The sequence below is a fragment of the Moschus berezovskii genome, chromosome 17, assembly GCF_049115385.1.
Source record: "Moschus berezovskii isolate FMDL1 chromosome 17, NW_MosBer_1.0, whole genome shotgun sequence".
Lineage (NCBI taxonomy): Eukaryota > Metazoa > Chordata > Mammalia > Artiodactyla > Moschidae > Moschus > Moschus berezovskii.
Window position 1 is genome coordinate 74,261,981 of NC_142476.1, and position 13,932 is coordinate 74,275,912.

The window sequence follows — 13,932 nt, forward strand, 5'->3', positions numbered from 1 at the left end:
TTGCCCTAAGTGATCAATAGGCCTGCTTGGGAAGTAGTACCGTCCCAGCTGCTGCTTCCTAACACAAAATATCCAGCCACATTTAGCCAACTTCCAGCTCATCTGCTGTATTGTGAACCTTAATTAATGCATGTTGTTGGAAGCCATTGGGTTTTGGCTTGATGTGCAACTCAACAGTAGATTATGGATACGATCATCAGTAACAGTTCAGTCCAAAATGAGTTTTGTCTGGACCACTTTTTATGACCCTCTCCCGAAGTGTCAGATGAGGGTCAGGTCCACACATCTTTTTTCAAGCTCTTTTGTCTCAGCTTTGCATTTTATGCAAGTAACTACTGAAAAGAGAAGACAGTGTCCCAAAAATAAGGAAAAGAGTGCAGCATGGAACCATCAAACTCCATATTTAGAACAAGAAGTACAAACCTTAAAACCACCAATTTCTGCAGAAGGAAATATCTCATAAAAACATATAGATAAAATGGATTCTACATAGAACATTTGAGTTCTATCTCTAAACTATTTCATTTGAGTTAATGGTTTCTTTTCAGTTTTTTCTTCTGAATAAGGAATATATACTTGATTTTTATGTGAATAATTGAAGGGCTGGTTAAAGAAGTTTCCTGAGATAGAAGGAAAATTAAACAAAGAATAATTTAAGTCCTAACCACTGAAAAGTAAATTTTTTTGTACCTTAAAAATATTTTTAGAGCTTTAATTCTTGCTAATATAACACATCAAAAAATAAAAAACAAATGAGAGGATCCTACCATATATATAAATGTAATATACGCAGTTACATATTTTGTTTTTCCCACTTAATGTTTTATGAACATTTCTTAACGTTCATATTTTGTAAAATTGAAGATTAATTGCTGCATAATATATGATCAAATCAATATACCATAATATGTTTACCAGACCTCTATTTCTTTACCTTAAAGTTGTTTCTAAGTTTTTTTCATTATAAATATATCTGTGCACAAACATTCTTATGCATAATTGTTTACTGTTTCTTTGATTACTTCATGTTAATCTTAGAATTTGAATTACTTGGTCAACACATTAGAATGGTTTTAAGATTTACTGTTTTCAGGAAAAAGCTCTTCCTTAAATAATATTCTCTGAAATACACTAACTGATTCTAAGTAACTCATTATTAATTTTCAGTAGTTATGTACTCCATTAAATGTTTTGTATTTTTAATATATAATATATACAATATGTATAGAGACAAAGAATTATTATAGTTTAGTATAGATGCCTGTGTTTAAATATAATCTCCATTAACCTAGGACTATTTCCTCACCACTGTATCCCAGCACCTAGGATAATATCTGGAAAGAATAATGCTTTATTAATATTCATTAATGAATGAACAAAACTCAAGTTTCTACCAACTTCCAAGACCACTGTTTATTTTCAATTTTGTAGAGTACTTAAATAATTCTCAGTCATTTTGATTTCTGCCTTGTGAATTAATTGTTCATATCTTTTGCCTTCTTCTGAAGGTTTTGACTAACTTTGAAAATCTCCCTGGAGTGTTGTCCAGCACAATTCAAAGGGATGCCCCATCTCTTTGGGGTCCACTAGAAGAAACATCAGTCCAAATGAACTTTAAAAATGATGTAAAAATCCTCCACCCAAGTAATCTTAAAATGAATGTCTAGAGTGAACTTCTGTATATCAACAAGGCAACCAGATTGTGAGCATATTTATATAATTCTCCCCAACTATAGGGAACATTCAGTAACTGATGATGCTGTCTATGTGCTGAAAGAGATGGTAGTTCTCTCTCAACTAGATTTCTATTAGTTTTCCTTGATTACTCCAATAATACTCTATCCATTTTACAATTTATTTTTAATTGGAGAATAATTGTTTTACAGTATCGTGTTGGCCTCTTCCAAACAACAATATGAATCAGCCAAAAGTATACCTATGCCCCCACCTCTTGAACCTCCCCCCAATCCCCTACCCCGTGCCACCCCTCCAGGCTGTCATAGAGCACCAGGCTGAGCTCCCTCTGTTATAAGCAACTTGCCATCAGCTATTTACATAAGGTAACGTGTATGCTTCCATGCTAGTCTCTCAGCTCATCCCACCTTGTCCGTCCCCTGCTGTGTCTACAGTCTATTTTCTATTCCTGTCTCTCTATTCCTGCCCTGCAAATAGGTTCATAAGTACCTTTTGTCTGGATTTCATATATGTGTATCAATATGCGGCATTTGTTTTTCTCTTTCTGATGTACTTCACTGTGTAAAACAGGCTCAAAAAGATACATATAGTCTGTACTGTACATATTAATGACTGAGTTTCCCTGTATTTTGTACGTTTTCTTTTTTTCAGTTTTATTAAGGTATAATTACAAAATTGTAAGATATTTCAAGTGTACTTTCAGAGAATTTGATGTGCATTGTGAACGTATTCCTTATATCTGGTGAATTAATACATCCATTGCCTCACATATTTTTATATAAATATTTGGTGAGAGCATTTAAGTCCTTTCTTGTCTCACCAGGAGATTCTAAGGTCAGGAACTATATCACGTAAGCCACTTGGTTGGTATAACTACCTAATCTAGAGCTAGATAGGTATATGGACTATTATAACTTACTAATTGTAGTTATGAATTAATGTTTTTTGTAGAACAGATTTTTTGTATGCTATTTGAAAAATATTTTTATTCTATAGAGCTAAATGAAATCCTTTGTAAAAGTAAATAGAAAGTAGTAACTAGTTGGGTATCTAATAAAGGTTTTGCTTACAATAATGTAATATGGAATTGGCCTGAACAGATAACTGAGTACCTGGTTGCTTATTGTGGATAAAAACAGAGTTGAAGATATTTGTAGAACATGCTTTATTCAAATAAAACTCTAAAAGAAGAGCCACTATACAGTCTAAGCTAATAGGATTTTTCAAAATGTGGTGAAAACATTGAATCATAGAAGATTAGAAAAACTGACTGCAAGAGAAAATTTGCCAAAGGGCTTACTATGTTTAAAATATCCCAGAGAGATTGGGTTTTGGAGAAACATTTCATAGAGAAAATAAAGCTGCCAGCAACCCACAGATATCTGGTTTACTTCTGGTTAATTTGATATTCAGTTGGATGAAAAACAAGACTTGCTCTCTGAGAATACATGAGTATTTAGTATACATATGCATAGGAAGGGGGCTTCCCGGGTAGCTCAAATGGTAAAGAATCTGTCTGCAATGCAGGAGATCTGGCTACAGTCCATGGGGTCACAGAGTCGGACATGACTGAGTCACTTCACACACACACACACACACAGCATAGGAAGTGCTTTCCAGATGGCACTAGATGTAAAGAAACCTTCTGCCAATGCAGGAGACATAAGAGATGCAAGTTCAACCCCTGGGTAAAGAAGATCCCCTCTAGAAGAAAATGGCAACCCACTCCAGTATTCTTGCCTGGAGAATCTCATGGACAGATCAGTCTGGAGGGCTACAGTCCATTGGATTGCAGAGAGTCGGATATGATTGAAGCAACTTAGCACGCACGCACATGCATAGGAAGAAGACCCATATGTAAGCTGTCTATTGCCACTGTCTATTGATACTGCTTAACAACCAGGAAATCTTAATGATATGTAATTAAGTATTTCTCAAGGTTACAGTATTGGCTGATCTTGTCTGGACTCATCAGGCTCAGTTTGTTTTTCCACAGAGGGTCTCTTCTCCTTTGGGAACAGTGGGCTAGTGGGCTAATGCTTTCTCATGGTGAAGACAACATTGCAAGTAAAAATTCAAAAACATGCAGAAGCACATGTTGTCTCTTACAACCTAGGGTCAGACCTGGCAAGCTGTAACTTCTGCATTTGATCAAAGCAATTTACATAATTGAGTTAAAATTGAAGGAGTGGAGAATAGACTTTGCCTCTTCAATAGATTAACAAAGAATGTGGATAATGGAAGGGTGACAAATTGGGCCTAATAATGCAGTCTACCACAGCCAGTATCTTTCTTAAACTTCATGTGTCCAGGTTTACAACCACTGACCAAGAGTACCAGGACTCTGGTATAGATGCCAAAGCTCTATGATATATGTGAGAGTTAATTATATGACCTTAGAATAATTGTTATTTTAATTTGATTGTCCCTGACGATATATAGTGTGGAACATCTTTTCATGTGTTTATTTGTCATTGGTATGTCTTCTTTGACAAGGTGTCTTTTAAGGGCTTTGGCCTATGTTTAAATTGAGTATTTTTGTTTTCTTATTGTTGAGTTCTAAGGGTTCTTTGTATATGTTGAACTATAATCCTTCAATAGATACGTCTTTGCAAATATTTTCTCCCAGTCTGTGGCTAGTCTTTTCATTCTCTTTATGATGTTTTCTGTAGATCAGAAGTTTTTAATTTTAATGAAGTTCTACTATTAATTATTCTTTTAAGAATAGTACCTATGGTGTTACACCTTTAAAAAAAGTACAAACCCAAGGTCATCTAGATTTTCCTACTGCATTATGTTCTAGGAGTTTAATAGTTATGTGTTTTACATTTGGGCCTGTGGACCATCTTCAGTTAATTTTTCTGAGGGGTATACAGCCTGTGTCTGGATTCACTTTTTTGCATGTTAATGTCTAGTTGTGCCAGACTCTCTTTTCAACAATAAGCCTTTTTGAAAAGAATGTTTCTCCATTGAATTAACTTTCTCCTTTGTCCAAGATCATTCCACAATATTTATGTGGGTCTATTTCTGGACTCTCTAATCTATTCTATTGAACTATTTGTCTATTCTTTCACCAATATTACAGTGTCTTGATTATTGTAATTTTATAATTTTATACTAAGCCTTCCATTTTTGTCTGTGTCTTTCAATATTGTGTTGGTTATTCTGGATCTTTCCATTGTCCATACAAACTTTAGAATCATTTTGTCAATATCCATTAAAAAATTTGCTGGGATTTGACAGGGATTGTCAGAATCTATAGATCAACTTAAGGAGAACTGACATCTTGATAATATTTTAGAGTTTTGCTATCCATGAACATGAAATATCTCTCCACTAATCTAGTTCTTCTTTGAATTCTTTAATCAGTTTTGTAATTTTTCTCAGCTTTTGTACATATTTTATTAGATTTTTACATAAATATTCTATTTTTAAAGTGCTAAAGTAAATGGCATTGTTTTTTTAAAAAAATTAAATTCCACTGTTCATTGTTGGTATATAGGAAGGCAATTTGCTTTGATATATTAACCTTTTATCTTTGACTTTTGCTATCATCACTTACCTGTTCCAGGGGTGTTTTTGTTGATTGTTTCAAATTTACTACATAGATGATCGTGCCATCTGCTAACAAAGATACTTGTATGTCTTTATTCCCAGTCTGTATACCTCTTAATTCCTTTTCTTGTATTATTGTATTAGTTAGGTCTTCTAGTATGATGTTAAAAGCAATGATGAGACGAGATATAATTGCTTTGTCCTTGATCTTAGTGGGAAAGATTTGATTTTTTCATAAATATAATGTTAACTGTGGGTTTTTTAAAGAAATAATCTTATTAAGTTCCTTTCTTTTCCTAGATTTCTGAGAAATTGGTATCACAGATAGGTTTTGGATTTGGCAAATGCTTTGTCTATAATTTACTGATATGATCATGTTATAGTCTCCTTTAGTTTGTTGATATGATGAATTATATTAATTGATTTTCAAACACTGAAAGAGTCTTGCACAGCTGAGACACATCTTACTTGGTCATGGTGAAAAATTCTTGCTTTTTATATAATACATTGTTTGATTCAATTTGCTAATATTTCATTGAGGATTTTTGCATCTGTGTTCATGACAGATATTTATCTGTTGTTTCTTCTAATCTCTTTGTCTGATTTTGGTGTTATGCTAATGTTGTTCTCATAGATAAGTTAGGAAGTATTGTCTCTAATCTTATCTTTTAAAATAGACTGTAGAGAATCAGCACAGTTTCTTTCTTATTAAATGTTTGGCAGAATTAACAAGCAAACCTATCTGGGCCCATTTTAGAAGATTGCTGTTATGCTATGCTTAGTCGCTCAGTCATGTCCCATCAGGGCTTCTCTGTCCATGGGTATTCTCCAGGCAAGAATACTGGAGTGGGTTGCTATGTCCTCCTCCAGGGGATCTTCCCAATTCAGTGATCAAACCTGTATCCTGCATTGCAGGTATATTCTTTACCATCTGAGCCACGATTTAGAAGATTATTAATTATTAAATCAATTTCTTAGTAGTATAGGCCTATTCACATTGTCTGTTTCTTCTTGCGTGAGTTTTGCCAGCTGTCTTTCAAAGAATTTGTTCGTTTCACCAAAGTTGTAAAATTTGTAGCTATAGAGTTGTTGATACTATTTCTTTATTATTCTTCTAGTGTACATGGGATCTGAAATAAAATCGAGTCTTTCATTTCTGATGTTAATAATTTATGTCCTTTCTTTTTTCTTCTTAGTCTGCCTAGGGACTTAATTGATATATTGATCCTGTCAAAGAGTGATCTTTTGGTTTTGCTGATTTTCCCTATCAATTTTTCAGTTTTCAGTTTCATTGATTTGTTCTCTAATTTTTATTTCATTTCTTCTGCTCACTTTGGATGTAATTTGCTTTTTTCTTTCTAGTTTTCTAAGGAAGAAGTTTAGATAATTGATCTTAAATAATTCTTCTTTACTTATGTGTGCATTTCAATACTGTAAATTTCTAAGGCCTACTTTATCTGCATTCCACATGTTTTAATTAGCTTTATCTTCATTTTCATTTTATTCAAAATATTAAAATTTTCTGAGATTTCTTCTTTGACTCGTGTAATTTAGAGATATGTTGTTTAATCTCTGAATATTTGGGGATTTCCCAGTTTGTCATTAATTTCTAATTAATTCCCTCTTGTTCAGAGAGCAGATATTGTATGATTTCTATTCTTTTAAAATTGTTAATTATACTTTGTGGCCCACAGAATGTTCTGTTCTGGTGAATGTTCTATGTAAGTTTGAGAAGACTGTTTATTCTACTGTTGTTGGATAAAATAACCTGTGCATGCCCATAAAATCCAGTTGATCAGTGATAATGTTACATTCAACTGCTACTGATTTTCTGCCTGCTGAATCTATCCATTGCTGACATACAGGTGTTGAACTCCTCTTAAGTGAAAGTTGCTCTGTCATGTCAGACTCTGCAACCCCATGGACTATACAGTCCATGAAATTCTCCAGGCCCGAATATTGGAGCGGGTAGCCTTTTCCTTCTCCAGGGGATCTTCTCAACCCAGGGATGGAACCCTGATCTCCCATATTGCAGGCAGATTCTTTACCAGCTGAGCCACCAGGGAAGCCCAAGAATATGGTACTTGGTAGTCTATCCCTTCTCCAGTGGGTCTTCCCAACCCAGATATCGAACTGGGTTCTCCTGCATTGCAGGCAGATTCTTTACCTACTGTGAACTCTTTTAAGATTATAGTAGATTCATAAATTTCTTGTTGCTGTTCTCTGAGTGTCTGCTTCATGTATTTTGGCAATCCATTATTTGACACATTCATGTTAAAAATTCTTATATCTTGTAGAATTGACCCTTTTATTTTTATGTAGTGTCTCTCTTTTTTCCTGATAATTTTCCTTTCTCTGAAGTCTGCTTTGTTTCAAATTAATATCTTTACTCCCACTCCTTTTTTTAGTGTTAGCATGGTATATATTTCTCCATCCATTTGCTTTTAATCTTTGTATGCCTTTAAAGTACATTTTTTGTAGATTACATAAATTGGCCTTTTATTTGGATCCACTCTGTCAATCACTTTTTTAATTAGTGCATTTGGACTGTTGATTTCCATTGTGGTTCTTGATATTGTTGGATTAATGTCTACTGTAATTGTTACCATTTTCTATTTGATGGCTTGTTCTTTGTTCAACACTGTTTTTGTCCTCCACACTTTTACCGTGTTTTGTGATTTTAACTGAATATCTTATGTGATTTAATTTTTCTCTCCTTTCTTAACAAATCAGTTATACTCCCCCCTTTTCTTTTTCATGGTACTATAGAGTTTGTAATATATACTTACAACTAAGTGTAAGTTGACTAGTTTGGTCAGCTTTTAATTTTTCATAATGAAGAGGTAACTTCCAAGCTTCTTACATGCTGGACTGAAAAGTGGCATCTCAATATTCAGGTTTTTAAATAATTAAAAATGTGAAAGATGACAAGTAGAATTAGTTGTCATGAATTAGTTATACAATGCAAACTGTAGAATTCAATCAACAAACGAAAATGTAAAAACAAAAATGTCTTTAAACGAAAAACTGCATTGTCTAGAAAAGCATTCTGGGTTACCTATAGTCATGTATATTTTATACCTTATGGGAATTATGATTTTAGCATTTTTTTAAAAAAAAATTATCCCTTAATAGTACAGTTTTTGTATAGTTCAATTTCATGATATTGAGTCCTATGATTACTATTCTTAAGTAGTACTTAGATACTGTGGGAACCAGCATTAGGAGTCTCAACCCTAGTATAATTCTTTTTTCAAAGAACATTCTATTCAGAGTCTGTTAAGAGTTATTGACATTAATACAGAAAAGAAATTATGCTCCACAAGAGTATTTTTTTTTATTTTAGAATAAATGATAAAGTGGCCCTGTGTTTCCTTGAATAGTGACTTTCATGTATTTTATTCTAGTAAAATCTAACTTTTTATCCTGTAACTGCTGGTGTCTGGAATAAAGTCTACTTGTGATTAAAAATTATTATTAGAGACAGAATCAGAAGAAAATAGAAATAATAAAGGATCTGCTATTTTACTGTCTTCTGTGTTCTAAGTTTCTCTATGTGGATGCCAGTCACAGAATATTTCCTAGATTATCACCCTATCAGCATTACATAATTTCACTTACTTGTTACATGACTATTCTGAACTTTTTCCTTTGGTTATTTATGTCAGTTCATTTTGCATTTGCAAAATGCCCTAGCCACATGTCTATTTTTATATTGGGTTTTAGAATTCTGTAGAGCTTAAATTTAATAACTGGGTCTCTGCCAGCTATTACCTAAGAGTAAATTATGTTTCTCTATGTTAACATTAGAAAAGTGTTTTCTGATAATGGGCACTTAATAATAAAATAGAGAGGTATATATACATTCGTGATGGAAGCTGAAAAAATTTTGATTACTGTGATTTTCTGAGTGTTATAGAAAAAGTATGTCATATTATCTACAAAAACCCTATAGCTAATATGCTATTAAATGGTGATTAAACTGGATACTTTTAACCTAAGATCAGGAACAATGCAAAGAATCCTCTCTCACCGCTGCTGTTCATCATTGTATTGAAAGTCATAGCTTGTTGCATAAGGAAAGAAAAGGAAAGGAAATTAAAGATATAGATTAGAGAGGAAGTACTAAAACTGTCTTCACTCATAGGTGACTTGATTGTCCATGCAGAAAATCTAGGAATCAACAAAACACTCTTGAAACTCAAATTTGAGTCTAGCAAGGACACAGGAATAGTAGAAGTCTTAAAAAAAAAAAGTAATAAACAATTGGAATTTGAAATTTTGAAAATAATGCCATTTTTGAAATCACAAAAAAAGTCCTTAGTAACAGTAGTTCTTAGTCCTTAGTCCCTTGTAGCATTAATAAAATATGTTTAGGAAGGATAAGCAATATACTATAAAACTTTGATAAAACAAATTAAAGTTTTAAATAAATGGATAAATGTTCATGTTCATGGTTTGGAACATTCAATATTGTTAAGATTTCAATTCTTCCAAATTTGATAAATAGATTTAGCACAGTTACATTCAAGATTCCAATAAACTACTTTGTAGATGTTAAGAAGCAAATTTTACAGCTTATGTGAAAAGCCACAAGATTTAGGATTGACAATTGAATACTGAAGAAGGAAAAAAATTGGACTCATATTTTACAATTTCAGGAGTAAATATGAAACTACAAAAATCAAGATAGTATTGTATTAGCAAAAGAATAAACACATGGGTCAATGGAAATGAATAGACAGCTAGCTAGAATCATACAGATATAGTCCTTGAAAATGGAACAAAAGCAATACAATGGAAAAGTATAATCTTTTTTTTAACAACAGTGATCAAACATATGTTCATAGGCAAAACGACAGCAGCAGTCTCCACCACCACCACCTAAAAATAGCTTAAACACAGACATTATACTACATCTTTCCCCAAAATTAATTTAAAATGAATCATAAAGCTAAATGTATATTGTGATATGGTAAAATTCTTAGAGGAAATTATCTGACCAAAATTACCTTGGATTAGGTTATGAGTTTAGAGAGAGAACACAAAAAGCACAATCAAAGAAAGGAAAAATTCACAAGTTGAACTTTCTAAATTAAGAAAACACAAGTTAGTGACAGGGAGAAAATATTTACAAAACAATATCTGATGAAGGATTTGTATCCAAAACCTACAAAGAACTCTTAGAATTCAACAATAAAATACAAGCAGCCCAATTGAAAGTAGGCAAAAACCTCCCACAAACAGAAGTCTGAGACCAGATGGTTTCACTGGTGAATTCTACCCAGCATTGCAGGAAGAACTAATGACAATCCTTCTCAGTATCTTCCAAATAGTAGAAGAGGAGGAAATGCTTCCAGATTAATTTTATGAGGCCAAAACCAGATAAGCGAAGTAAAATAAATGTAACAGTATTCTATTATAGTAGCAGCAGATTATAAGCCAAAGTATGAAATAAATATTCTTGAGTCTGTACTAAGAGACATAATAGACACAAATGATTGAATAAATAAGTGTGGGAGAATAAATCTCATACATAAGAATTCCTAGGGCTTCCCTGCCTAGTGGCTCAGATGGTAAATAATACACTGGAAATACAGGAGACCTGGGTTCTATCCCCAGGTCAGGAAGTTCCCCTGGAGAAAGAAATGACAACCCACTACAGCATTCTTTCCAGGGAAATTCCATAGACAGAGGGGCCTAGCGGACTACAGTCCACAGGGTCACAAAATAGTCAGACATGACTTCATGAGTTTAAAACAAACTATTCTTCATATGGTCAAATCTATGTGTTAAGTGTTAGTTCCCCAACCAGCGATCAAACTGGTATTATTAAATGGATTCTTAACCACTGGACAACCAGGGAAGTCCCATAGCCTAGTGTTTTTAAGTCTTCACATTTCCTTATAGGTGCCTTTGATTGCTAAAGCAAACTATTCTTCATATGGTCAAATCTATGTGTTGTGTTAGTTCCCCAACCAGTGATCAAACCGGTATCATTAAGTGGATTCTTAACCACTTGACCACCAGGGAAGTCCCATAGCCTAGTGTTTTTAAGTCTTCATATTTCCTTATAGGTGCCTTTGATTGTTTTTCTCTCTAGTATTTCCAGGGGCAATTAAAAGAAAATTAAAGTTCTTACTCTATCCCACTAATTTTGCATTCCAATAGCTTCTGTAGTAAATTCTTTTAAAACATTTTTAAAATATGGCATATTACATTATAATTTTGGTCTGTAGAGAAAAGAAAGCCCAAGCTTTTTAGTTATCTGTGTAGAATCAGTTTTGACATCATGTTTACATAGCAAACAATAGGGCAAAATACTTATGACTCTTTTCTGAATGGTCTAAGCCAAGACGTAATTTAATCCATATGCTTTTCACAAATGGTTCATCAATTATTGATTAGGCTTAATGAGTATGCTAATAAGCAGAACTCTAGTGGCTTCTTTAGCCCTTCTGTGCTTTCCAGGTCCTCATAAATTTTTGAAATGGTGGTTGCTGGAAATAGACTATGGATTGGTGCCAGAAAGCCATAATGCAGCCCACATATGGTGTTCAAGGGCTGATGTTTGTCCTTTCAGGATCATATCAAAATGTACTTTGCATGACATTTGTTCTCAATGTAAATTAATTTATAAAGTTTCCCCTGCGTGCTTGCTCTTCACAGTGCTTCATGTGCACAGGAGATAATAAAACACAGATTTTGCTTATTTTAAAGGTTAAATTGTGGAGGATCACTTCCAAGTCATGTTATCTGTAGAGAGACTAGTGGAAACCTGGATTTCAAACCAAAATTTCTAGATTTATCTTCACAGTCAGAGGTCTTACTGTTATCAAAATACTGAAACTAATTTTCTGAACCTGACTCATTAATTTCCATTCTCTAAATGTCTAAATGACATTGCACTTAGTGATCTATCCTTTTAAATATGTTAATGCATTCTGATTATTATTTCATCAGAAAGGGAGAGTTAAAGTGTAATTGCTTTCTTGGTCTAGTAAAGAGCAACATGAAATATGTTTAGAGCATAATTGAAGTGTAATTTTTGCTTGAGACAACGAGCTCCAAACTGTTGTATTTACATATAACCAACCTTGGATAACGTGATCTGGAAATAATATGAATGAATAGCCATTAAGATAGTTTATTGGAAACAATTACTTGAATTTTGCTTCAGACATATCCAATTAGCATTCTAGTTAACTAAATAATCTCTGGATGAATATTATAATAGTTTATTAAAAATACTGCACGTATCTTGAAAATTCTCATTCAACATTATAGATGCTATTGTTGTATTATAAAAGATTTAGAATTCTTCCTTTTATAACTTCACTTCTTTCTCAAAATCTTATTGCTCAAAAATATCCAGGGGAGTAAATGAGATAATGACATAGAGCCACAGTGATATAGTTCATCAGAATAATGCATTTGTTTTAGGTTGAGGTTAGGAACCATTACATAAATGTCACTGCTAACTGTATTCTTAACAACCTATGTAAAGAAAATGATGCAAAAAAATATGATACTAGCTAGTGCTGAAATAAACACAGGTGTTTTTGTGCTTTGCTTTTTTCCCCAGTGACTGTAATCTGTACTATTTCTGGGTTATTATGCATCAAAATACTATTCCTTCTAAATAACTTTAATTCTGGTAACACCTTCAATACTTTCATTTCGAATTTAGGAGAATGATAAAATGTATAATTACTTATTTCTCTTGTTTCCTAAAGTTCAGATTGTCATTCTTGACATACGTTACCATATCAAAGCTGTGATAAAAGAGTAAAATCAGATTCAAATTAAAGGATATAAATATATGAAAGAAATTAATAGTGATGACAGAACAGTAGTTTAGAATGATGAGTGAAAGCTTGATCAATTACACAGGTATTTCCTTAAAAAGGAATAAGTAATGATTTTACTAACCACTGAACCAAAAGTGTTTTTCTAGGTATCTTGTCCTTTGGTCAATGCAGTTTGAACTACTCTTTACTAGCTAATACGAATGTTATTCCTTTTACCACTTTTTTTGTTGTTAAATAAACTGAGAAACCAATATTCTCTCTTCAAAAAATTACAGCCACCAGAATGATATCACTTTTCTCAAAATTATATTCAATGTCACTACTTAATGTGGCAGACAAGTCTCAGAAAGAAAGAGATTTAATGATTAAATTATGACATAATTAAAATGGTGACCAAGAGCTAGCATGCTTTCTAACTTCAAATGCTGTTTGCGATGTTATGGCACTCTCTCCAGGTCAACTGATTTCTGGAAGTTATCAATTTTAATTTAAAGATATTTTACTTTCAAAAACATTAATCCCTTCACCCTTAAAAAATAAAACTTTACCAGAAAACCATAAATAATCTTAGAAATATGTGGCAGGGTTCTAATTTACATTTAACCTTTGTTTTAAATGATTAATGGACACTATTTATGTAAACTATTTCTACAATGCAGCATGAAATGAAATTTAAATTGCAGATTTTACAGTGGTGTATTTTAGTTAGCGACCCTATCCCTATGAAGAAAAAGAAAAGAAAACCAATTACGTTTGTAATAAAGATGCTAATGCATTTCTTGTTTTAAAGTTATTTAAGTTGTGACTGTGTAAGAAACTTTTCTTTCTGATGAATGAGGAAATTCTGCTCTGCTTTGTGGAACTGTATAAA